Below are 25,964 nucleotides of genomic sequence, written 5' to 3'. Positions count from 1 at the left end.
ATTCATGAAGCCTACTAAGCTATTGGAGAATTTTTCATGAATTTAAATTTTTTATGAATTCTACCAAACTATTAGAGAATCTCATAAATCAATTTTTATAAAAATTATTAATAATAAAATATTTTGTTTTGATCCTACTAAACTATTGAAGGATTTACATTTTAAATTAAATGTTACCAAACTATTGAAATATTTTATTAATTATTTTTTTGCATGAAAAATATATTAATGAACCCGATGATGGAGTCTCTTTAAAGTGAGACACTAGTCTCGATGAATACTCATGAGGTGAGAAAATTATCTTAAATTACTACCAAACTATTGGAGCAAATTTAGGATTAGTTTCTAATAATTAAATGATTTGATAAAATTATAAGAATATTTTAAGGCTTGGATAATTTGAAATTAAACTGGTATCATCTTTTAGATGGGCGTTGTGAGGGTATTATAACCTTCCTCACGTGTAACCGCACTCTTGAACCTAAAATTTGGTTTTATGGACTAGAATTTACTATTTAAAGATACCTATGTCAATCTTGAGACTCTTCTTTAAATATGACAGATTTTGTCAGTGGCCAATCACACCTTTACGAAAAATATTAGTGGCAACTCCTTAAGTTTATGTCTAGCGATAGGTCCACAGATCTACTCATTATGATAGTTTGACAACTTCGCTTAAGGATATCAAGAGTCAAGCCAATAAATGATTTTTTGTTATCCAAGCCTAATAAATTTAAGATTTTTTCCTTGTTTATATTTTATTTATTTATTTATTCATTTTACATATCTATCATTCACATGCCCATGCATAACATGAGCTCTACACCTGAGTTCTATCCCTTAAGAAGAAGTAAAGTATCTACACCTTTGTGAGATTTCATGTTTCTATATAAGCTAGCGAAAAACTTCCATTCAAATTGAACCCTTTTTGCTTGTAGCCTATAATGGGTAAAGATATGGTGCCTTACTAGTTTATGATGGACAATGATGTGAGGAATAGTTTGAGAACCCTTAGAGTGTCAAACTTTCAGACCTAGCATGTAAATAAACCCTAAATGTTTGAATCTAAGTTAAAGCCATGCCTTCCATTATGTTGGAAATCCCTAAATAGGGCATATGATGGGATGTTTACTTGTAAATTTATATATTTTTCTTTATAGATATTATTTTCATACTAAACCTTTACGCTATTTTTTATATATTATATTATTCTTTGTACATATCATGCTTACTAACCCTTTTCTTTTATTGTATATATATGCATTCACATTATTAAATCCTTCTTATTGCATTCATTCATTTTTGTATTCAATCTCATGCATAATTGGATGGTTCTATAAATATCACTCTAAATGTGCACCCTAATTGTGGTATAGCAAGGTTCAAGGATAACTTGACCAATTCACCACCAGTATCACACTCAAGCTCAAGCTATAAGAATGGAGCAAGGTAATGTAAGCTGTATTAAGGAGTTTGAGAGGGCCCAAAAAGAGCTCAAAAGGGAGTTAAGCAAAATTTTGGAAGAACTAAGTAAGCTGAACAAAGCGAAGATTACAGAGGAAAGGGAAAAACCTAAAGACCATCCATTACAAGATGTTATTGACCCTCTATATCTTTTTGGTTATAGCCCATTTCAAGCCCAATCCACTTAAGGTACATCACCATAGCAATTCATATTTTTTGTAAGGTACACTTATATAAGAAGGCCATCTGTACTAACTCATGGGCAATTTCATAGTTTTGCTAATCCTATCTTCACTAAAAAAGCAATAGAGTCAATCTTGATCCCTAACTTAGATAACCTTAAAGAGAATGAAAAGTTAGAATTGAAAGCGATTGAAAGTTTAGAAGACTCTAGGTTTGAAAATAAGATGAACTTGCTAGAGGAGAGACTATGAGTAGTTGAAGGTATAAACTTTTATAGCTCTATGGATGTAGCCAGCCTCTACTTGGTCCCAGATGTTGTAATGCTGTCTAAGTTCAAAGTTTTAAAGTTTGAAAAGTACAATGGTATTAAGTGTTTGATAACTCATATCACCATATACTATCGAAAAATAGCTACCTACACCAGTAATGATAAGTTATTAATGTATGTGTTTTAAGACAACCTTACTGGCTCAGTTGCAAAATGGTATATTCAGCTAGATCAAACTTGCATCGCTCTTAGACTAAGCTTGATCGAGCATTTATCAATCAATATTGCCATATTATTGATATGGCTCTTGATCATCTTTTTTTACAAAGCATCGAGAAGAAGGCAACAAAGTTCTTTAAAAAATATGCCCAATAATGGAGAGATATAGTTGTTCAAGTTCAACCTCCTCTAATCAAGAAAAAAAATGACAATATTGTTTGTTAGCACCCTCAAAGCATGTTATTATGAGAAAATGATAGGGACATAACAAAAAAATTTACTGACATGGTCATCTTAGGGGAGATTATTGAAAATGCCATTAAGAGTGGCAAGCTTGAGGAAGGAAATGTTAGTAATATCAAGAAAGGTGGGATGCCTAAGAAAGAATAAGTTGAAACCTAAGCGATGAGTTTTGAAGGGCAACAATTCAAAAGTTATGCTCCATATCGACCATATGTTAATCTTGCTTACTACTCGGTAGCCAATAATATTGCACAAGTCCTTTACTAGACTTATTGCCCAACCATGAACAATATCACTCTAGGTCCTTATCAACCAACCTTTCAAACACTTACATATGGGCTTAGTTTTGTCAATATGCTAGTTTTTGAGGCATTACAATCAAGTGAGTAGTTTGGGAAAATCTAAGGGCAACCAAGAAAGAACTCATATTGATCCTATCCTTACACCCTATATTAAGCTATTTTCAGAATTGGTCAAGAATGACTTGGTATCCCTAGTCTTTTTGGAGCCGTTGAAACCACTCTATCCTAAATGGTACAATGTTAATGCCACATGTGACTACCATAATGGAAATATAGGTCACTCTATAGAAACATGCCTTGCTTTCAAGCACAAGGTACAAAGTTTGATCCAAGTAGGCTCGGTGAGCTTCAACGAGTCAAGGAAACTAAATGTCAATAAAGATTCTTTGTCAATCACCTAGGGGCATGATTTTGGGAAAGCTGATTTAAACTACTTACCATCTTAAGATTTCTTAAGAATATGAATCTTTTTTATGTACTTAAATTTTATCTTATTTTCATCATTTTAATAAAAATGATAGATTTGATACATTTTCATGACATTTCTTTTTTGTGTGAATCACCATTATGAACTTTTACCTTCTCATATCTTTTCTTATATCCATTCTTTGATTCTAAATAATGAATATTTAGATAGTCATAACAATAATTTAAGATTTGATTTTGAAAACATCATTCATAATAATCTGATTGATAGATGGAGATTGTTGATTCATTGAGACCGCTGAATAAAAAGAAGATAAATCTAATGAAGAATTTTAAAAATGATGCAACATATGATCTTTGCAATTGTTCATTCACAAGTCTACTCTTGATCAATAAATGTTCTTCATTAAGAGTATTCATGTTCGAGATAAGAAATGGCTATCTTTCTTTTATCCTTCACAAAAAAGAGTAAAATTATCCTTTGCTACCTTGTTTGATCCTTCTAAAATTTTTTTTTAGGAACTCTAATCAAGGATGACCCCCATACTAGGGCAAAGTTTGATAAGTTTGTTTATCCTTAGTGATTTCAGGGGCAAAGTCTTTTTGTGCTAAAATTTTTCTTGAAAAATTATGAAAAGGAAAAAAAAAAATGAAGGAGAAATTGATAGGGCAAAATGTCAAGGTGCTCTATATAATAGAAATGATCCTTGGATTGATAACACTTTAAATACAATTTGGGCCTATTTTGTCCATTTCTTTCATAACCCTTCACCCTAGCCAATGTTATATCCCTTAAAAGTTCATTTTGATTGAATGTGAATACTCGAATTAGAGAATCATGAATTGACCTAAGACAGGTTACCATTGGATTGTTTGAGATTTTGATCCAAGTGTTACTAATGGATTGAGGTTTAAGAGAAATAAAAAAGATAAAGAGGAGATGTGCAAAAAATAAATAAATAAATAAAAGAAAAAAGAAGACTTAAATTGAAAACCCAAAAAAGGTGGTTTAAGTGAAAATGAAAAGTTGGAAAAATAGCTTTATCTGAGGATCCCAAGAATAAGGACAATGATTGGTTCAAAGATTGAGGATATTGATGGAATGTGTTTTTGAAAAAAAATTCTAAATTGGAGTTCAAAATTATTTAAACAATCATTATTCTGGATGTTGATATCCTATTTACATAGTCACAACATTTTGCTTTCATTTATTTTTGAATTGTTCTTGACCGTACTTTTTTCCATAATGAAGAACCATTTTTTTTATTCTTTACCTAATGTACGTCCTCTAAATGAATTGAAAAAATGTATCATGTTTATCATAAATTAGAATGATAATAAATGAATGAATGACAATGCTCGTAAAAAATTTTTCCATTCTTTAGAAAGAAATCTAAAATGAAAAAAGTGAAAGAAGCCAATGAAGATGAGTTGAAAAGGGCAAATGAAGTGACCTAGTGATGACTACAAATGATAGGTTGGTCAACATAACCTATGAGTTATGACTAGATGAGGAAATGATATAATCAGTTGACAAAATTTGTTCTAAAATTGTTAATACTGAGAAGCTACAAAGGAATATATGAGATGATAGAGTCTTGAGAATCTTGTTACCACAATTGGAATTTCATGGCATTTATTTAGTGATATTTGCATTACAGACATTGTGTTTACATTGTATCACATTTGCATCAGGGTTGGGGCATGCATTTGCATCATGGTTGTGGCATGCATCTGCATCATGTAGAGAACATTTGAATCACAGTATGACATTTGCATCATTGTTTATGATAGGCATTTGCATCATTTAGTGAGACTCTAGATTGTTATGTTTGCAATATGTAGAAGACATTTGTAGTGACATTTTATTGCATACAAATCTAACTTTGATTAGAGAAAATTTTTTTACTTTTGAATCTTTGAATAAGGAAAATCTTTCATGATGAGATTTATTTTTAACAAGGAAATTTTTTAAAAAAAGTTATAGAGCCTTTGTTTAAAGAAGCTTTTCGATTTAGAATCTTTAAATTTTAGATGCAAAACCCTAAAATTTCTTAAATGAGAATCTTTGAAAATTTAAATGTGAAACCTTGAAATCTTTCGAATGACAATCTTTGAATTTTAGCTATGAACCTTGAAATCTTTGATGTGAATCCCTAAATTTTTTAAAATATAAAGCTTTAAGTTTTGGATGTGAATCATCAACAAAAATATTTTTATCCAAATCTTTGAATCTTATTTGTGACTTATAGTTTGTGAAACTTTTACGGATTCTTACAAATCTTTGAGTTCTTGTGAACTTACAATTCTTGGGAAACTGAATTTCTTACGAATATGAAAATTCTTATGAAACTAAATCTCTTTCTAGTCTTCCATTCTTTCGAATCAAAAACCTTGCAAATCTTCTATTCTTGTGATTCTAAATCTTTGCAAATATGGAACTTTTATGAAACTTGAAATCTTTTGTGCATTGAAATCCTTGCGAAACTTGGAATCTTACGAATATAAAATCTTTGCAAAACTTGGAATTCTTCTGAATATGAAAACTTTGCAAAGCTTAAATCTATGCGGAATCATTATAATTTTTTTTTTCGAATCATGGAGTCTTAGAATCTTTCAATTTTTGTTATGAAACCTTATGAATCTTTGAAGTTTTGTGACGAACCTTTGAATTTGCAAATAGTTAATCTTTGGATTTCGAGTTAAAAGTTTCAAATTTTTCTAGACTCGAACAAAATGGACAAAGAAAACATTTTTAAAATTTTTAAAATTGTGAAGGCCTTTATTTTAAAGGATCTTTTTCTTAAAGACATCCGAAGATAATCTGTAAGACCCTCGGGCATAATCCTTGAAAACTTATGGATCTTTTGATCTCATATCCCAATTTAGACTCAGACTTAATCATTTTCAACTTCAGCTTAGTTCAGGTCATTTATTTTTCTGACTTGTAGTTCAGTGCCAGTCACTTATTTTAAAGTCATTTTGATTAAAGTCATTTTGCCTCTATTTAGAGGAGCCCATTTCTTATTTTAAAGTCCTTTTGCCTCCATTTAGAAGAGCCCATTTCTTATTTTAAAGTCATTTTAGCTCTATTTAGAGGAGCCCATTTCCTATTTTAAAATTGTTTAGCCTCAATATAGAGAAGTCCATTTCTTATTTTAAAGTTGTTTAGCCTCTGAATAGAGAAGGCCATTTCTTATTTTAAAGTTGTTTAGCCTTAATTTTAGAAGAACTCATTTCTTGATTCATTTTAAAAAAATTTGCATGCCTCTATTTAGAGGATCCTTGAGTTAAACTGAACATAATGGTTGTCTATATTTTTGTGCAATTCTTGTTCAATAGAAACTATGCAAAGAGAGGTAGTTGTAAACACCCAATTCTATCCAAGAGTTTATCTGGCATAAAAAACAAACATTCGATTGTAGGTTGGGCCCAATTGTGAAACTTTGGGCCTAATAGAAATTTTTTAATTTTAATTTTAATTTGATTTGATATTAATTTTATTGTTTAGAAAAAAGTAAAAGAAAAAGAAGGGAAATCAAAAAATTGGGAATTAAGGATTTGATCTCAAAGTTGATTATGGATGAATTTTTAGGCTTAATTCATGCAATCATTGCAAAATTAAATAAAATCATACAATTAATCACAAATTACAAAATCATAATCAAATCATAATCAAATTGATTTATTTTCCAAAATTAAAGGGATTCAATCCCTATAAATAAATAGAAACCACATACAAAGGAAAAAACATTTCTTGGGATCTTAGTTTTCTATTTTTTTAATTTTAGAAGGAATCATTCAAGCAAATTTTAAATTTTTTTTTCTTTGGGTTCTATGATTTTATTTCATTTTGAGTTTGATTTTATTTGCTTTTGGGTTTCTTAAGTTTGGGTTTTAATTTTTGAGTTTGATTTCATATTTTGTTTAGTTTCTGAGATTTTTATTGGGGTTTTCTATTAGGTTTTCAAGAATCTGGAAACTTTTCTAGGGTTTTCTAGGTTTAAGATGAATTTTTTTGTTGATGTTTGAAGTTCTTACGTGAACCTAGTGACCCACGTGAAGATCCATGCTTCAAGCCCGACTCGATCGTAGGTTTTCCTTTTATTTTATTTTGTTTTGTTTTGTTTTAATTTTATTTTACTTTTTCTATTTTATTTTCATTTTATTTTTAGATTTTTTATTTTACTTATTATTATTATTTTCATCTTTAATTATTTTTTGCTCATTACTTTAAATTGAAAATTCTATTATTTATTTTTTAAAATGCCTTTATGAATGTTATTTTATTTATTTATTTACTTAAAAATAATAACCAAAAAACTGTTTCTAAAATAAATTCATGAATCTTATCAAACTATTGGAGGATTGTTCATGAATTTAAATTTTGGATGAATTTTATCAAACTATCGGAGAATCTCATAAATCAAGTTTTATAAAAAAAAAATTATTACTAATAAAATATTTTGTTTTGATCCAACGAAACTATTGGAGGATTTGCTTCTTAAATTAAATCTTACCAAACTATTGAAAGATTTAATACATTTTTTAAAAATAAATTTACAAGGAAATCTCACCAAACTATTAAGAGATCTGCAACAAAGTAAATCTTACTAAACTATTAGAAGATTTTACTAATTATTTTCTTGAATAAAAGATATATTAATAAACCTGACGACGGAGCCTTTTCAAAATGGGACATTAGTCTTCATAAATACTCTTGAGGTGAAAAAACTATCTTCAATTGCTACCAAACTATTGGAGCAAAGTTAGGATTAGTTTCCAATAATTAAATGATTTGGTAAAATTATAAGAATATTTTAAAACTTGGATAATTTGAAATCAAATTGGTATTATCCTTTAGATGGGCACTGTGAGGGTGCTATAACCCTCTTCATATGCAACCACACTCACAAACCTTTTCATAGACTAAAATTTACTATTTAAAGATACCTAAGTTAATCTTGGGACTCTTCTTTAAATAAGACAAATTTTGTCAAGTAACCAATCACAACTGAACAAAAATGATTGGTGGTGACTCTAAAGTCAATATCTAGCGATAGGTCCATGAATCTACATATTTTATCAGTATTTATTTAAAAATTTTTTAATATCTAAATGATATATGGTTGGAAAGATATTTTTGTCTACTTTCTGATGGATCAAACAAAATTAAAATTTGAATCATTTAAGAAAAATTTAATTTTTTTTAAAGACTATGCAGGTTGTCTAATAACTGTATAGGGGGTAGATTTGAAAATTCACTATAATTTTTATAAAATGATTTAGATGATGAATTTTATATGATAGAAAGCCACTTAAGTCTAGTTTTTAAATCTTCAAACGAATCTTGATTTGGCGTTATATAACTTAAGATATGATCAAATTAGTAAGTGTAATACAAAAAAGAATTTAATTTAAGGTAGTCAACTGCACTATTAATCTAGAATTACCTTGAATTTAGAATCATTATGATCCAGTCGATCCCCCATCAAAATGTATAGATCCATTAGCTTGCAACGATCAAAATTTGAAAGAAATTTATCACTTGATCAATCCCTAATCGGCCTGATCAATCCTTTAAGTCTTGGTAGCCTCTAACAACTAGTTTTTCAAGAAATAACAACTATTTTTTTCACCAACTCAATTCCAAAGGCTCCAAACAAATTTTAACTATCAAAGGGAGTTTACCAACACCATTAAAAGCTAAGAGACAACATCAAAAGAGTATTCATTGAATTTCTTCAAGCAATTCAAGAAAAATCAAGTGTTTAAAACTTAAATTCTTTATCCTTGTATTAAATATCCATTTGTATCCATTTAATCTCTTCTAGTATTTATTTGGCAAACACCTAACATTTTTTAGGTTAACTAGTTTGCAAAAACTAACCTATCTCATTTGAGATTGTGAGTTCAACTGGAGTGTAACCCTTTAAGTGATTTTGTAAAGAACTTAGGAAAACCATTAAGGGTTTTTGTGAGATTATACTCTTAGCCTTAGAAAGGATATTTGTAAATCTTTAAGATATAGTGAATTATTCTTGCCTAGGATAGCTAACGGAGAAGACAGAGGTATCTTTGGAAAATGACCAAACCTCTATAAATTCTTGGTTTGATTTTTCTATCCCTATTCCTTTTATTTTCATTATTGTTTATTTTTGTTTCAAGTTCATTAATTGTCATTTGTATCATCAAAGTTTCATTAAAGTTTATATTAATTTTAATTTTCCATTCATTTTAACTAAAATTCAATTTTTGAAAAAAATTGGAGACAAACCAATTCACCCCCTTTTGATTGTTAACTACACTTGAGCTAATAACATACTTTGTACATTCCACACTATAATGTTAGAATATTATTACATCACATAAAAATTAAAGATAATTATTGATAATTAAAAAACATTAAGATTAAGTAAGATTATTGGAGACACCCTATTTAGTTTAGGGTTAATTTGTGTTTTAAGATTAAATTTTTGTAGATCAGATTATTTTATCTTTTATTTTATTTTTGGGTAATTTGATTCTTATGAATTTCAAAAAAAAAAAGAGAGAGAGTTTGATCGAAGCTGCAAAAAGAAGAAGGGTAGGTTTCGATAAAATTAAAGTTGGAATTATCTTGGGGATTAAGAAAACCCCATGTTCCAAGAGTTTGGAGAATTAAAATAATATTTTTTGGCATATTTTGGAGAAAAACTTGAATAGGGGTTGAAGTAAAACTCTTAAAACCAAGAGTTTGATCGAAGCTACAAAAGGGAAGAGACTAGGTTTCGACAAAATTGAAGTTGGAATTGTCTTGGGGATTAAGAAAACCCCATGTTCCAATCACAATTTTAAGAGAATTAAAATAATATTTTTTGGCATATTTTGGAGAAAAACTTGAATAGGGGTTGAAGTAAAACTTTTAAAACCAAATTATGGTAAGAGAAAATTGTTGGAGTTCTTGTTTTAGTGGACTTAGGATTAATTCCTTATTTAAATAGCCAAGAAATCAACAATCGGAATAAAAAAACATAAAAAATTTTCTGGTAGTATTTCTTTTCTTTGTTTGGGTAAATTCTTTAGTTTGATTTTAGGATCAATTATGATTTAAGGGATTTAGATTAGGAAAACAAAAAAGGAAAAGAAGAAATCAAAATATGGGTTTCATTGGGATTTTTTTTTTTTGAAAAATTTGGAATTTTCTAGGTTTAGTTGAAGTTTCCAATCAATATTCCAATGAAGTTGAATTTTCGATTGAATTTTTCGATGCGGTTTGAAGATTTCGATGCCAATTTTTGGGTTTTAGAGAGAGACCAGAAAGAAAAAGGAAAAAGAGAGAAAAGGGAAAGGGAAAAGTGAAAGAAAAAAAAAGATTTTTAGGCTTATATACTTCCCTTAAATGATTCCATTTCAATGTTAAAAATGATTTATAAAACTCACGCCTGATCAATTGGACCTATGCATTGACTTGAGGTATGACTTGATGTTTTGCATGATTTCTCTTTTTTTTTTTTTCTGTTTTGATTTCTTTTTCTCTTTTCCTTTTATTATTTTGATTTTTTTTGTTAATTTATTTTAATTAAGTTATTTATTTGTATTAATATTAAAAGCATTTTTTATATATTTGTTTATTTAATTTGCAAAATTTAATTTGTAAAATAATAGGAATAATTAGAACTTCATCCAATGAAAAAATTCTAAAAAAGTTACAAGTAAGTAATTTTATTAGGAAAATTAATTTCTAAATTAGAAATTAGTCTCAATATAAAAATTTTTATTTATCTCCAATTTGAGAAAAATTAAAATTGGGAATAAATTGTGATGATCTGATTTTCTAGCATAATTAATTATTGGATAAATTGTGATATATATATATTAAATTTTGTATTTGATTATTGTATTTTGTTATTATGAATTTGACTATGTATATTATTATGTTTTTTATTTATATGCATATGTTTTCATAAACTATTTAATAAATCCGATAACAAAGCCTTTTCAAATAAACAGGTGTGCTACTTGATTACTTTTGAAGTGAGAAATATTTTTTAGGGAGTTGACCAAAGTGTTTGAGAAAACCTAAATATATTTTTAATATTTAAATATTAAAATTAACATAAATAATAAATAAAAATAATAAATTAGGATCATGTTAATTAAGGTTAAAAGGATAATTTAAGATTAATTAGTACCAATTTATAGGCATTATAAGGGTGCTATAACTTTTCTTACATGTAACTGAACTCCTAAACCTAATTCTGCTTAAAAAATCAAAACCCAATTTTTTAGGGAACTTTAGACAAGCTTAGGATAATCTTAGATGGGATAGATTCACTTAGGTGACCAATCACACCTAAATAAAAAATATTGATGGTGACTCTATGTGTTGTGTCTAATGAGTTAGTTCTCATAACTACACAATATGACAGTTTGGTGACTCCATTGGGGACTTAAAGAGTTGAGGAGTACTTAATCTTATAGTATTTAAGCCTTTTTTATGGTTTTAATTTAATTAATTTTGCTATTCTTTCATGTTTACTAATTTATTTATTTATTTATTCTTTTTGTTTTTATCTATTTGTCTTCAAAGGAAAGTTTGTTAAATTATTTTTTTATTCCTTCACATGCACTATACGTGCATTTCATACATAAACTCTCTACCAAAGCTTTGTTTTCTTCTAGGAAAGAGCAAGTAACTACACTTTCGTAAGGTGATAACCTTCGCAAGAGCTAGCGAAAGACTCTTACCTAAATTGAAACCTTTCTGTTTAAAACCTGTCATGAATGAGGATTAGGGTGCCTTCTAGTTTATAATGGATGATGATGTGAGGAGCGGTTTAGGAACCTTTAGATTGTCAAGACATCCAAACCCTTGCATATAGAAAAGCTTAAAAAGCTAGCCATAAGATAGAGCCATGCACACCCATTGTCTAAAAAAACCTAAATTAACACATAAGAAGGAACACCTTAACATTTATTGATTTTTGTTACAGTTATTTCATTTGATTATTTTTGGTTTTTTTTACATGCATTTGCATCATTAAATGTCATAATGAGTAATTTCCACAAAACAGTTCTTAACAAAGAATTCTCACTTACATCAATGAACTACCTAAAGCAATTTGAGTCTATCATTCTGCCAAATGAATCTCTTGCCAACTTGAAAGTCAGATTATAAGAAACTTAATGCAAGAAAGGTGATTGCCTACTAGCTACTTACACTTTTATTATTCCAGAAAGAGTTCACCTTGATCTCAAGCAAAACAATCTAATAGACCTTGCTATTATTTGGAAACGATGGGATTGCATATAGAAAAAAGTTTTCCAAAAGAAATATGGAAATCTAGCATTACCTCTTCAGGTAGCTATGGATCAACAACTTATTAAAGTCTTGATGCAGTTTTAGGATCATTCATATAGATGCTTCACATTTAATGAAGTTGACATGGTATCAAAAATCGAGGAATGTTCAATTTTACTTCACTTTGATTATCAAAATTCTGACAAGGTGTATTGGAAAAAAAAGAAAAATAGGTATCGTAAGTAGCTCATTCATATGATTAGGGAGAGGGTACAAACCATTGATGGTTATGTGAAAAAAAAAGGGAAGGTAAATCCATCCCTTAGAGTGTTTTGAAAGATTCCATGTACAAGCCCCTTAATGGTGAAAAGGGTACGAAATTGATGGCCTTAGGTTTTTATGGGTTGGTAATATTCCCAAGAGTTATTGGATACATCCTTGTTGCGATAGTAGACTTCTTTGAACAAATTAAGTACTATGTCAATCCATCTTCTGCAATATTGGTAGAAACACTAAGATCCTTAAATTATTATCAACTAAATAGAAAATGACATTTCACTAGACGTGTACAATTATTTGTTATTTAGGCCAAAAGTCACCTAGAGTGCAATAGTGGCAAATTTTGTAAGCCATTCTTAGCTTTCATTATTCCTATCAAAGTATTCTATGAAAACCTCTAGCCTGAACAAAAATTCAAGGAAAAATGTGTTTCATTTCTATGTAAGCTCATAAGCCAAGAAGTATTGTGGAAAATAGCATGGATGCCCTATGGGTCAATGCTATATGGTTGTGAGGATAGGTTTGGTTTCCTTTTCTAGGCCTTTAAGGAGTAATTAGTTATTCTTCCATTATGATGCAGAGGAAGTTTGGTTATGAACAATTTATTCTAACAACATTAGGGCTCAATGGATTTGACCTTTCTTATACAGAGACTGATGCTTCAATGAAAAGAACTAAGATTGTTAAAGCATGAAAACAAACCAATAGGGGGAAAATAGGAAGATGCATAAATGAGACTTTCTTAAAATATACTGTGTGGTGTATTAGGTGAGGAAAAGATATTGTGATTATTTGAGAATGAGATTGAAGTTCCCCACCCAATGTGGCACCTCTAGATCTATTGATAAAACTGAAAATTGCTAAATGAAAGCTTCAGAAAAAAAAAAAAAGATGATCTAGAGAGAAAACAAGAAGCTTCAGAATGAGATAAAGGTGTTGCAAAACAATATGAAAAAGTGAGATGAAAAGATTCAAAAGTTTGGTTAAGATCATGACTTGTGAAAAGAAAGCTTTATAGATTTAGATGAGATGCCTTCATTCGTTATCTCTGACCTTAAATACCTCAGAAAGAAAACCAAAAGTTGCAGCTAAAGCTACAAAAATGGAAAGATAAGAACCTTGCGATCAAATAGCATAATGACTCACTTTTAGTTACTATTACAACCTTGAAAAATCAATTACACACTCAACAAAGGGCTTGAGCAGAACTTATTGAAGAGTTCAAGCAACTCCAAGTGTATGCTAGATTCAAAGATAAAGGTGAATAACAGAAGAAGGCATATTAGAGAAGCAAGAACATTTGATGCACCTATTCGATCAAATCAGTAAAGCTACCTACAAGGCAACAAAAATGGAAGAAAATGTCATATTTTAAAGATAGTTGGAATGTATGGATAGCTTCTATTAAACTTTTTTAAAAAGATACAAGATCAACTTCAACAAATCAAGGCATTTATTTGAAAACCAAAAACCTTAAGAACTTTTCATAAATGTAACTAGGAAATTTTATTAAGTGTTATTAGGTTTCTATTAATGTAATTTGGTAATGAAACTTTGTTGTTCGATCATTTTCATGGATGTTACATTGAATTTCTTAAAAAATTTCAAATTGAGAGTCTTATGTTAATGATTGTTAAGTGGAAAATACTCAAATGAATGTATTCATACATTCATACATTCACATGCGAAAAAAACTTTTCCAAAGTGTTAGGATGATTCTATTCTCCAAGGTGTTGGGAAAATTTTGCAAGCTTTTTTACATAAAAATGTAGCATCCTAATTCTTGAAATTATGGCAATAGAGGTTCAAGGATAGCTTAATTGTTATAGAATTCTGAGTAGCCTGCTTGCCATCATTATAACACTTACACTTAAGCAAAGTTTATGGAGAAGAAATAGGTTAGCCAAATTGAGAAGGTTGAGAAAGCCCAAATAGAAATCAAGGGGGAGTTTGAAAAGATTATAGAGATGCATAGTAAAATAAATAAAAGAAAAGCTATAGAGAAAGCACCTGTTTTGCAAGATCACCTATCTTAAGATGTTGTGGACCCCTTCTATCCTCTTAGGTATAGCCCAACCAGGCCTAAACATCTTAAAGGGCATAATGACAACAACTTCCTTTTCTTTAGGCATATCCAAGAATGCCATCTGCAGTTCCCCAAGAAACATTCCAAGCTTACACTAATCCTACTTTTGATGGAAAGGTATTTGATCTTGTTCAAGTTCATGATTTGGATGATCTTAAAGAATAGGAAAAATTGAAAATAAATGCCTTTGAGGCAGTAAAAGACTCATCCTCTTAAAAGATATATCTAATAAAAGAAAGACTCCATGCTATTGAAAAGATGGACTTTTATGGGTCTATAGATGTGTTTGAATTATGTCTGATGCCTGATATGGTGATCCTACCTAAATTTAAGGTCTTTAAATTAGAAAAATACAATGGGACTAAGTGTCTTATAACTCATGTCACCTTGTATTGCCGTAAGATGGCTACACATACTCGTGATGAGAAGCTCATGTTTCATGTGTTTTAAGATAGCCTAATAGGTTTTGTTGTTAGATGGCATGTCTAACTTAATAAAACTCACATCCAATCATGGAAAGAATTAGGTAGGGCATTTATTACTCAATATTGCCATATCATATACTTGGCCCTTGATTGGATGCACTTATAAAACATAGAAAAAAAAGCTACTAAAAGCTTTAAAGAATATGCTAGAAATAGAGAAATGTTGCTACTCAAGTTCAACCATCTCTTATTGAGAGAAAAACCATCATCCTATTTGTCAGTACCTTGAAAGCCCTATACTATGAAAGAAAGATTGGTAATGCTATCCAAAATTTTACTGACATTGATGATTTCTAGGGAGATAATAGAAAATGCCATTAACCATGGCAAGCTTGATGGGGGAGAAACAACCAATGCAAGGAAAGGTGGTGCACCCAAGAAAAAAAAATAAAGTTTATGTTGTAAGTTATGATGGGCAGTAACTTAGAAACTTTTTTTTCTATCCTTAACTGATATATCAAACACCTTATCTTGCTATAAACACTATAGCATCTATCCCATATCCTTACCAATACATGCCACAATAATCTTTTCAACCCATTTCTAACCATCTGCATACACTCCTAATCTTACCAACCCACCCTCCCCTAGACTAGTTTCAAGACCCAACCAGATAAGTGGCTTGAAAGGATCTCGAGGAACCCAAGAGGATACCTTTGATTCAATTCCCATGTCCTACATGGAATTGCATGGGATTGTACCCACAATTGGAAAAATGCCACTTGATAGCACCTGTCCACTTGGAACCTTTGAAACCATCCTATCCCAAATAGTATGACCTTAATGCCTGATGTGATTATCACTATGGTAGTGCTGGCCATTATATTCCAAACTACACTGCCTTGAAATACAAGGTACAAAGCCAGATCAAAGTTGGATTGGTTAGTTTTAAAGAAAAAAAGAGTGCCTAGTGTCAGTGGAAACTCATTGCCAAACCATATTAGGGAAGCCATTAATGCCTTGAGTGACGACAAAGCTTGTTATTTTAAGCAAAGAGTGGATGAAGTTAAAATGCCTTTAGCTCAAGTTTGTGATGCTTTGTTAAAAGCTAATATGCTTTGACCTATAAACCCACAAACCTACTATGGAAAATATGATTCAAGTCAGGTCTGCAAGTATCACATGGGAGTTATGGGACATTCTATCAAGAATTGTTATCAATTTCAACATGAGTTGCAAAAGTTAATAGATTCCTTTCAGATAGAGTTTTATGAAGAGTGGAGAGATGATTGCATTGGAATTGTGATTAATGAATCCGTATTAAACATGACTTCAGCTTTGATCCTAAAGCCAGTGACCATGTTTTATGAAAACAAGATTGGTCCAGTGGTAGAAAACCCTACTCAGAAGCCAGTTGTAAACTTTCATGTTGATAGCACCTAAATTTATAGTGATTTTACATGTTAAAATAGGTGCAAATTTTTAAATTTTGATGGATTTTGGTACTATCAATGCTATTTTTGTGACTTATAGGGTTTAAGACCATGAAATGTGATTTTCATGCAATCCATGCATGCAAGCATTCAAGATGCAAGTTATCTAAGTGTTAAAAAAACAACTTGTATTGGCAAATCTTGTAGTTTCATGTAATTGGCTTAGGTGATAGATTTTCCAATACAAGTTTTTTTCTAAACTCTTTTTTTAATCATAATATTCTTACATTCAAAATCTAGTTTTTTACAAAGCTTTCTTTCTTTACAAAATTCGATCTTACTATTTCTTTAATGATTCCAAGTTTTGGCCATTGTTATTTTTGCATTCTAAATTTTGATGTACATGCACTCTGCCTTAATCTTTCTTTTATGCTTTCACTCTCATTGGTTTTATTGTTTAAAACTTTCGACAATCTTATTCTATATTATTTTTAAGTGTTCAATCTTTTAGATTTAGTTTCAGTCGCAATCCTACTGCTTGCCAGGTGATTGTTGATTAAGTAAGATTTAGGCCTCTAATATTTCTTTATTGCTTTCATTATTTGTTTTGCAAATCACCCTAAGTTTTTATTCATTTAGATATAAAAACTTACATTATCACCTTTGGTACTTGAATCCAGCCAACAATCAATTCTATAATCCTTATAGGATGATACTCTGATACTTATTCCTTTATTACTTGATTCGATCTGTGCACTTGCAGACATTGCAAAAATAAGCAATCAACTTTTTTAACACCATTACTGAGGATTATAACAATGTTCGATTCAATATCAATAAGGATTCTCTACTCTTTTATAATCTAAATGTTTATTTTCATTTTCTTTTATTTGCTCTAACCTTTTCTTGTTTGTATACGCAAAATCTAAAATTGATGAACTAACTCCTATTGATTAAGAGATTGAAAGAACTTTTAGACGATGAAGAAAAGAGTAATTAGCACCACTTGCACCAACACCAATGGCGAATGCAAACAATGAAGGACAAGAACATTGAGGGATTATGCAGTAGGTAATGCTGATGGTTTCCAACCATCCATATGAAGGCCAACCATTCAAGCAAACAACTTTGAGATAAACCCTTCAATAATTTAAATGGCCCAAACTTATGTATAATTTGGAGGTTTACCAAGCGATTATCCTAACTTGCACTTATCTAATTTTTTAGAATTATGTTATACTTTTAAGTACAATAGTGTTTCAGATGATGCAATATGACTAACACTTTTTCCTTTTTCTTTCAAGTACTAGGCAAAAAGTTGGCTATTTTCATTACCGTCTGAATCAATTACAACTTGGAGGATTTAGTGCAAAAGTTTCTTACGAAGTTTTTTCCACCTACCAAGACTGCCAAGTTGAGGAATGAAATCACTACTTTTATGCAAGTAGATGGAGAAAATCTTTATGACGCGTGGGAAAGATTTAAAGAGCTATTGAGTAAGTGTTGGCACCATGGTCTTCCCCAATGGCTGCAAATTCAGATCTTCTACATGGTTTTACTCCATCCATAAGAACCACTTTAGATTAAGCTATTAGAGGAGTTATTATGAGAAAAACTGCTGAAGAGACCCATGAATTGATTGAGAAGATAGCCACCTATAATTACAAATAGGGTATGGAAAGATACGAACATAAAATATTTGTTGGTATTTATGAGTTAGACACATTTGCTTTCATAAATTCACAGTTGGCAACTTTAACCAAGAAAATAGAAACTTTAGGAGCCCCATCCCAAACTAACCCTATCTATGCAATTCAAAATCCTTTTGTTTCCTATGATATTTGTAATGAATCGCACTTTAATGATAAATGTCTATTTAGGACAAAAACAATACAATTTGTTCAACATCAACCAAGCTATGAAGAGTCACCCATTCTTTAAAAAAAAGGTCCTAAAAAGCCATATTACAAGATCAAGCTAACACCATTAAGAATCTAGAACTACAAATCACCTAATTAGCTGAAAATCTTTTAAATTAATAAAAATTGGTAGCAATAAGTTTGAAAAGTGGAAAGACTTTAGCAGAGTAGCCTGTTACTCGAAAAGTGCCTTTCAAAAAACCAGAAAAAAAAAAAGATGATAGTGGATAATGGTAAAAAAAATGAGCCTTCTTCAGAAGGAATTCCTCCAAAATTGACCAACCTAGCAATCTCATTCCCACAAAGATTTTAGCGACAAAAAAAAAAAAAAAGACAATCTGCAAGGTTTGTTGAAATCTTTGAAAACCTATAAAACACCATTCCCTTTACTAAGGTCATAGAGAATATGCTTAAGTATGCCAAATTTCTAAAAGGGATTTTGTCTAATAAGAGATAATGGGAGAACTATGAAATAGTGGCAGTAGCTTAAGAATATAGTACTATTTTGCAAAAAGGAATACCGTCGAAACTCAGAAATCTAAGGAATATTACTATCCCTTACACTACTGGCAATCAATATTTTGAAAAAGATTTATGTGATATTGGTGCAAGTGTTAATGTAATGCCTTTATCTATTTTTAGGAAAATTGGTACAAGAGATCTTGAACTAACCATGATAATTATCCAACTAGCCAATGGGTCCCTTAGACATCTTAAGGGCATAGTAAAAGATTTGATAGTATGAGTAGGCAAACTGATGTTCCCTACTGATTTCATAGTTTTAGACATGAAAGAAAACATCAAAGTGCCAGTTATATTAGGAAAACCCTTTTTGAAAACTGAAAAGGCCATATTGGAATACAAAAAAGGGAACTGACATTAAGGGGGTGCATGATCAAGAGGAGACATTCAACACAAAGTCCTTTAAAAAGGTGAAAACTAGAAAATTTTAAAGAAGCCAAACTCATAACAATGTGCTCTAAACCAAGAAAAAAATTTCAAGATGGAATCATCGATTGTTCAAAGTCTTAAACCATCTATTGAGAAACCCCCAACATTGTAATTAAAGCCTTTACCATCTCACCTTAGATATGCATTCCTTTGCAAAGCATCCACTATTTTGGTCATCATCTCTATAGCCCTAAGTAAAGAGTGAAAGGATAAATTGTTAGCAGTGTCAAAAAATATTAGCCCCACCATATGTATGCATAGAATCTGGTTAAAAGATGACCACAATGCAACGATTGAACAAAAAAAGGTTCTAAATCTTACCATAAAGAACGTAGTAAAAAAGGAAATTATCAAGTGGTTAGATGACGGGATCACTTATCCTATGTCGAAAGTTCATGGGTAAGTCTAGTTCAAGTGTATTTAAAAAAAAAAGAATAACAATAGTCACTAATGAGCATAATGAATTGATTCCAACTCAAACTGTTATTAGATGGATTATAGGATATTGAACAAAGCAACTTACAAAGATTATTTTCCATTGCCTTTTATAGACCTAATGTTGGATAGGTTGGTCGGTCATGAATACTATTGTTTAGTTGATGGACACTCTAGGTACAATCAAATAGTCGTAGCTCTGTAAAACTAAGAAAAGACAACTTTCACTTGTATATATGGCACATTTGCTCTTTTAGAATGATGCCTTTCAATTTTTGCAACACCCTAACCATATTCCAACTATGTATGATGGTTATTTTTTCAGACATGGTAGAAGATATCTTGGAGGTATTTATGGATGACTTCGTAGTTTTTGGTGATTATTACAACTTACACATTGCTAACTTATCTAAGGTACTATAAAAATGAAAAAAAAATTAATTTGGTGCTTATTTAGAAAAGGTGTCACTTCATGATAGAAGAAGGAATTATACAAGGTATCTACAAAAGGGATAAAAGTTGATCGGGCAAAAATCAACATCATTGAAAAATTACCCTTACCTACTTCAATTAAAGAGATTAAGAGTTTTCTGGGGTATGTTTGCTTATATATGAGGTTCCTCTATGATTTCTCTAAAATCTCTAAGCCCTTATGCAAGCTATTGAAGAAAGATGCCAAGTTTGAATTCGATTAAGACTGCATACTAGCCTTTCAAGCCTTAAAGAGAAAGTTAGTCATGGCACCCATCCTATCATGGCCTAATTGGAATCAACCATTTAAGCTAATGTGTCATGCAAATGATTTTTCAATAAGAGCTATATTAGAACAAAGGAAAGACAAGAGCTTTCACCCTATTTACTATGCAAGTAAAACCCTCAATGATGCACAACTTAATTACACCACAATGAAAAAGAAGTTGCTCGCTATAGTCTTTGCTTTGGAAAAGTTTAGATCTTGCTTGCTATGAACTAAAGTGATTGTGTATCCAAATCATATTGCTGTTAAATACTTGATCACAAAGAAAGATGCAAAGCCAAGACTGATTAAATGGGTCTTACTGTTATAAAAGTTTGATTTAGGAATTAGAAAAAAAAATGTTGTGAAAACTATGTGGCAAATCACTTGTTAAGGATAAAAAGAGAAGTTGTTGATAAGAAAACTATTCAAAAGTTCTTTCTGGATGAGTAACTTTTCATCATTGCAAAACCACTTTAGTATGCTAACTTGGTAAACTACCTTATAGGTAATGTCCTTCCACCTCATTTGAATTATCAATAAAAGAAAAAAATTTTGCATTATGTTAAATACTATATATGGGATGACCTTTTTTTTCTGTTTAAGCAATGTAAATACCAAGTACTGAAAAGATATGTCCCAAAGGAAGAGGTGGAAAACATCCTACAACAATGCCATTCTTTGAATATGAAGGTCATTATGAAAGGGAAAATACGACAGCAATAGTATTACAATGTGGTTTCTATTGGCCTACCCTATTTAAAGATGCATATGGATTTGTCACACATTGTGATGATGCCAAAAGGTAAGGAATGTAACCAAGAGACATGAAATGCCACATTTTATGGGCCTTTCATCTTATGCTATAAGAACATTTATATTTTGCTAGCAGTAGATTATGTCTCTAAATGGGTTGAAGCAATAGCCTTACCTTCTAATGATGCTAAGGTGGTACTTAGATTTTTAAAGAAAAATATTTTCTTAAGGTTTGATATACCTAAGGCCATCATAAGTGATAAAAGCACCCATTTCTATAATAAAATTTTTGAAAACTATAAGCTAAATACAGAGTGACCCATAGGATAGCTACTGCATACCACCTGCAAACTAATGGCCCAGCTGAAGTTTCCAATAGGAAGATTAAAAGGATTCTTCAAAAAATTGTTAATCTATCTAAAAAAGCTTAGGATGCTAAATTAAATAATTTTTTATGGGCATATAGAACCACATTCAAATTCCTTTAGCTATGTCTCCATACCAACTAGTCTATGCGAAAGCTTGTCATCTACCTGTAGAGTTGGAACATTAGGCTCATTAGGCCATAAAGAATATGAACCTTGATAAGAAGTTGGATGGTAAAAAGAGGATGCTACAATTAAATGAGTTGGATGAATTTAGATTGTGAGCTTATGGAAATGCCAAGCTTTATAAAGAAAAATTGAAGAAATGGTATGATAAAATGATCATGGAAAAGAACTTTGAGCTTGGTCAAAAAGTATTGCTATTTGATTCATGATTTAAATTGTTTTTGGGTAGATTGAAATCAAGATGGAGTGGACCTTTTGTCATGACTCAAGTTTTTCCTTATAAAGCCATGAAAGTCATGGGTGTGGAAGACAAGCGATCTTTTAAGGTCAATAAACATCGATTGAAGATTTATCAAGGGGTAGCTATAAAATAATTTGAAAACGTTATGCATTTAACTGAAGCAACAAATTTAGGGATGGTCAAGTTTACTTTAATTATTTTTGTTTTCTTTATTAGGACAAGTATGCTTTGATTCATTTTTGTGTTTTTGAGTTTTGTAAGGATTAAAGGAATGCAAGGAGATGCCTTATACAAAAGATGATTTGGCCTTCAAGCAAAATTTTGAGGGAGTATTATTTTTCCTAGATACTTAATAAATTTGTTTTATTTTTTAAAGTAAGTGTGGGGCAAAAAAAGCTTTCTAAACATGCTTTTTGAATTTATTTGGTTTTTGGAAAATTTTTGCAACTAAATTAGCATACTAGATTTCATTATTATGCAGGCTTAGTTAATTTGCATGAACTTTTCAAGATTAACTTGAGTATGATATAAGGATAGTTATGACTATGGTGAAGCAATGGAATAAATTCTTAAATAAGTTTTTCTTTGGATATGGCTTTTAGGCATATGTCTTTATTCTCTTTCTATGAAATGTAGTAATTCTTGTAAAGAATTTTGTGAGATGTTGAGTTACATGTAGATTTGAAGAAATGAATATTGCTTTAGAATTCCCATATTCAACCCACGAGGTAAAATCCTAGATTGTATTTGACTTAAGAAATTATCTAGGCATTTTTTTAGACCATTTGAGTATTTTTCAAGCCCACATTTAATTATGCTTCCCTAATACCCTTAATTTTGAGCCTTTTATAAATTATCCTTTTCTTTGATTATTTTAGCACAATAATAAGCCAAAAGCCTTTTGTTTAAATATTATCCCTTTTTTATTATTACCTAACCCAATGTGCTTGCATGTTTTAGACATTATCATTTATTTGGAAGGAACAAAGGCATAAGGAATGTAAAAAAGGAAAAAAAAAACCGATAAAAGCAAAAGAAAAGAAAGGCAAACCTTAATAAAACTTAAAATGACTTAGTAAAAAAAATGTTGAAATAAAGTGATGCCTCAGAGTCTTGAAAAAGTTTTAAAAGTTCTCAAATTTTCAAAATCATGAGTCCAAGAGAATTTCAAAAAAGTAAGTTAAGGATTATTGAGCCTAAAAATTTTCTTTTTTCCTACCTTAACCCAAGCCTTACATTACAAGCTTGAAAGACCTTGTGATCTTTAGTTAAATATGTAAGTTTACCATTAATGAAAAGGGAAAGGAAAAGTTAATATATGAAGTTTTTTTCTATCTTTAAGTTGAAATATGATGAAATGTTTTACATTCTTTTTGCTTAAGTTATGTGTATGAATTGAAGATGGAGTAAGTTCATATGTATGGAGATTATAAGATATTGAAAGCTTGTTTTTTGAAGGAATTTCTTGTGAATCTATGTTTATAATTAACTTTGTATTTTGTGATAGAACATGAATGAAAGTTTATGAAATTTTGACTTTATGAGTTTATATAATGATGTTTAGTTTTGTTGATTTAAGAATTTTGCTTGAAGACATGCAAAAACTTAAGTGTGGGGCTATGATAGCACCTAAATTTATAGTGATTTTACATGTTAAAATAGGTACAAAGTTTTAAAATTTGATGGAATTAGATATTGGTAAGGTTGTTTTTGTGATTTCTAGTGTTAAGACCATGGAATGTGATGTTTATGCAATCCATGCATGCAAGCATTCAAGTTGTAATTTTGACCATACAATGGAGATGGTGACCGAAACCCTATTAGCCCTACACTACTACCATTTTGCCAAGAGATAAAGTTTACATATCCTATTTCCCAATGACATTCAGCTAAATCAACATCTAAGAGGATTTTATGCAATTTCAAGCATACAATGACACTATCATATGTAGACACCCAATTTGGTCCAGGCCCAGATCAATTGGGCCTAGTCCAAATGGGTAAGCCCAATTTTGTTTTATATTTTTGTTATTTTTTATTTTATTTTTATTTTATATTTTATGTATATATTTTCCTTTATATCCTATGTATTTATTATTTGTTTATTATTACTATTTATTAATATATATATTTTTATTTTTTTTTCCTTTTTTTTTCTTTTTCATTTTATTTTATATGTATTTTTATTTATCTAATTATATATTTATTTATCTGTTATTATTATTTTTTATTTATCTTATAATATTATTGTTGATTTTATCTTATTATTATTTTTCTAATTATCTATTAAATTTTTTTTATTTGATTTTTATTTTGGAAGGCTATGATTGAATCCTGTTGAAGAATCTTACCGAAAATGGGGATTCAATCAGAATTCAGATTGGATTCAAAGATTGAATTCCCGTCCAAAAAGGAATAAGGATTGATCAGAAACTCTTCTGATCAATCCCTATAAAATGGACTATCTGGAATAGAAGCAGGGGGGACAGAAAAAACAATGAGCAAAAACTACTGATTTGAGAGAAAAGGGGCATGTAAAAAATTTTTGAAGGCTAAGAAAAGGTTTAGAAGTGTTTTGGCAATTAGCAGAAATTTTTTGAAGATTTTTGGAGATTTTTTTCTGAGAATTTCTGGAAAAATTCTAGATTCCGGTTGAATTTTTCGACGAAAGTTGCATTTTTCGACGACGATTCTGGCCAACTTTGAAGTTTTCGGTGAGCTACCCAGTTTTCGACGAAAGATCCCAAAAATCGACCAACTTTTCAGTGAACTTTTGGCGTAAAACCCAACTTCTGGTGAAAAAATCTAGAATCCGATGAACATTCAACCAGAGTTCTTCGGCCTTTTAGAGAGAAATGAGAGGAAAAAAGAAGAAGAGAGAGAGGGGAAAAGGTTTCTACCGAAAAACAGAGGGAAGAGCCTTATATACCCTCCCAAAACAACGTCGTTTTTGCCTTAAGTGACCCAGAGGATCCGCGGATTTTGCCGAGATCCGACCCGACCTGAGCGTCGACCCGCTTCCTGACCCGCGCGTGTCTCCCCCCCTCCAAGCCGATAGTCGAGCCGAGCCGAGATCCCAAGCTGCTTCTCCGAGCAGTTTTCTCTTCCTTGAGCTGAGCCGAGCCATACTCCGAGTCGCTCCAATTTTTTTTTTCAATTTATTTATTTATTTGTTTATTTATTTATTTTTTTTATTTATTAGATTAGGTTTATTTAATATTCTTTTTATCTTTATTTTATTTTTATTTTTGTTTTACTTTTCTTTATTTTATTTTATTTTTTTATTTTTATTTATTTTCACTTTTATTTTGTTTTATTATTCTATTTGCTTTAAATAAAAACAAAAAAAAATATTTTTGGGGAAAAGTTGAAAGTATCAATTTTTCTTAAAAATAAATTTTCAAAAAAAAGGTTTTTGAGAAAAAGTTGAAAGTATCAATTTTCCTTGAAAATCAAAGTTTCCAAAGAATATTTTTAGGGAAAAGTTGAAAGTATCAATTTTCCTTAAGTATCAATTTAAGGTAAAAACAAATTTTCAAAAAAGGGTCTTTGAGGAAAAGTTGAAAGTATCAATTTTCCTTAATAAATTTTCAAAAAAATAAATTTTTGAGGAAAAGTTGAAAGTATCAATTTTCCTCGAAATTAAAGTTTTAAAAGAATATTTTTGGGAAAAGTTGAAAGAATCAATTTTCCCTGCACAAAAAAATAATCATTCTTTTATTCCTTTTTATTTTTTTTTATGTTAAATAATCCGACGACGAAGC

The 25,964-nt window shown here is 30.2% G+C and overlaps 1 long non-coding RNA gene and 1 other non-coding gene across 2 annotated transcripts in view; both read right to left on the bottom strand.

The window, feature by feature from the left end:
- LOC111310409 (uncharacterized) overlaps positions 1-25,964 on the bottom strand; it is a 98,067-nt gene that overhangs the window by 27,494 nt on the left and 44,609 nt on the right. The gene's annotated exons all lie outside the window — the stretch shown is intronic.
- Positions 18,023-18,129, bottom strand: LOC149513436 (small nucleolar RNA R71). Its single transcript, XR_016330554.1, has one exon. It is a non-coding gene; the product is annotated as a small nucleolar RNA R71 (small nucleolar RNA).

Source organism: Durio zibethinus, chromosome 19 (genome assembly GCF_047325235.1).
Source record: "Durio zibethinus cultivar Kanyao isolate XHJ-2024 chromosome 19, ASM4732523v1, whole genome shotgun sequence".
Classification (NCBI taxonomy): Eukaryota; Viridiplantae; Streptophyta; class Magnoliopsida; order Malvales; family Malvaceae; genus Durio; species Durio zibethinus.
Note: the sequence above shows the minus strand (reverse complement) of the source record. Positions and strands in the feature narration are given on the sequence as shown.